Raw genomic sequence first — 2,538 nt, 5'->3', positions numbered from 1 at the left:
AGCTGCATTTGTGGTCTGCAGATGTTCAAGACAACACCAGTCAGGAAACTGCTAACTACCTTTAATTGATCAGCACACCGAAGTGGGGGAGTAAGCGTTCACATCTGTGGCCCATTCTTATAACATGTTTCCTCCTCACTAATTCTTGCTACTGTCTGGAAGCTTTCCAGGCTGCTGTTAGTGATCAGAAGACAATTCTTCCATAAAGCAGCAGGCATTTCCAGCTCTTGAAGGACTTTATATAACTTAGCAGAGGTGTTTTCTGTTATAATAATTAGTTAAACTAAATAAACTGTACTTAGGATTTTAGCTTGGTTTTAAGGTTTGCTACTCCTGTAGGATAGCTAGGCCCTGGTGCTTTGCTAGCTGTGCTAAAAATCAAGTGGGGTTAAAAGGTTTGCAAAAAAATAAATATTTTTTTCCAAATATTTGGAAATAAAATTAGGTAACAGAGCATTGTAAAGTCACAGACAAGAAGAAGCAAAACAAGTCATGTTTAATCTGCAGGGCCAGATACAAATAATCTTTCTCCATCTCTCTATTCAGCATTAAAATTGTGGATGCTTTCCCAAACCTGTGTAGTACTGTGCATACCTCTGCCTCCAGGTAGCATAGAGAGGAAAGCCCTGATTTGGGAAAGTAAGCCTGGTTTCAGATGCTAATGCCTCCTTGGGGCTTCCACGGAGGTCCCATTCAGATTCAAATCTTCTTTCTTGCTCTTCCCCTAGGGTTTCCTAATCCTTAGCTCTACCAGGGAGGAGTGCTGAGCTTCCTCCCAGGAGGCCAGGACTGCCTCTGTCTTGGAAATGCTAATGTCTCCTGGGCATGGATGGCGGTGATTAGGACTAGCCCAGCCGCTAAACTGGAAATTGGCTAATCCCTAAACAGATTGTCAGCCCATGGCTCAGGCTGAGCAAGGTTCAAATCCCAGACTCATCCCATATTCTGCATCTCTAAGCATTCTCTAAAGTTTCATGTGACTTGGGAGAGTGCACATAGAACACGACTGCCTTTGGGGCGATAATGTGACTGCTCTCAACCTTGATATCGACAGTTTCCATGATAAATGTGTTGATAATCAGTTTAGAAAGGTAAAGATGGTTTTAGAAATCAGGGTTTGTTCTGTGGATCTAAGAGGTGAAATGTTCAATAGTAATAAAAGGTAACAGATGGCAGAATTCCTCGTAATGGGATGTTGTTGAGACTAGGAACTTAACTAGGACTGGATGTTTATAGAAGTAACAATATCCAGACTTATAAATAGTTAAAAATACAAAATCATGGGGGGAGATGATTCTTTTTCTTTAGACTTTTTGTCACTTGGTGAAGTTAAACTTAGTCTGTTTCTTTATATTTCATACACATCTGGAAACAAAGTTTTATCCATATCTGAAATTTAGCAGCCTTGCAAGATCTTTGACCAGTGTAACTGCATCAAAGAGCATTGACTGGAATCAGCATGGAAAAAGTTTACTGTTGTGTTATTCCAATATGTTTGTTTCTTTTACCTGGATGTCAAGATAATGAATCAAGTGTACAACACAGAAAAAGATTACCTGAGTTAGGTAAAAAAAATAAAATCATGTAATCTGTGATGCAAAGTGAAAGTCTTATTTATTTATATCAAATATGAATATTGTTCAGTTTGGAGCACAGCTTTCTATATAATTTTGAATGACCAGAAAAAGAAGAGATACTGCATTTCTTGTTTTCTATCAGAAGTGTAGAAGGTATGAAACTAGCATTTGAACAAGAAAAGGGAGAAGAATTTCTTGCTTCAAAAATGTGAAACTGCTAAACATGAAATATAGGTCTAAAGTCTCACCTATCTGAGGGGAGCTAATGAGAAACTGCTAGAACTATCTGTTGCAACCTGAGGATAAAGATTCTGCTGGGGCTCCAGATTAGGTGCAGAGCGGTCTCTGAGGGGTACAACTGACTTGTCAGTGCACATACGGCCGAGTATGTGGCAGAGCATGGGAGTTCATGCCAATTTGACATGCAAAGGCAAACAGAAGGATGTGGAAAAAAACCACATTTTTTGGCAAAAGCTTGACTAAGCCATGCCTTTGCTACTACTGAAAAATAGTCCAGGACAGGCTTCTGGCAGTGAGGCCAAGCAACACGGTACATTCACTTCCACATGCCTAAACTCTTGTCCCCCTTGAAAGAGGGGGTGGCTATATCCAACCCACCTCCTTGGCACGCACCCTGGCATGTGCTGTGCTCTGAGCCATGCCTGGGCAGCTGACTTGGTTTTATCTGGGATAGAGTTAATTTTCTTCCTAGTAGCTGGTACAGTGCTGTGTTTTGGATTTAGGATCAGAATAATGTTGGTAACACACCGATGTTTTAGTTGTTGCTAAGCTGTGCTTACGCTAGTCAAAGACTTTTCAGCTTCCCATGCTCTACCGACTGAGAAGGCTGGGGGTGCACAAGAAGCTGGGAGCGGGCATGGCCAGGACAGCTGACCCAAACTGGCCACAGGGATATTCCATATCATATGACGTCATGCTCAGTATATAAACTGGGGGGAGT

This window comes from Pygoscelis adeliae, unplaced genomic scaffold (assembly GCF_000699105.1).
Source record: "Pygoscelis adeliae isolate BGI_AS28 unplaced genomic scaffold, ASM69910v1 Scaffold329, whole genome shotgun sequence".
Lineage (NCBI taxonomy): Eukaryota > Metazoa > Chordata > Aves > Sphenisciformes > Spheniscidae > Pygoscelis > Pygoscelis adeliae.
This window is presented reverse-complemented; position numbering follows the sequence as displayed.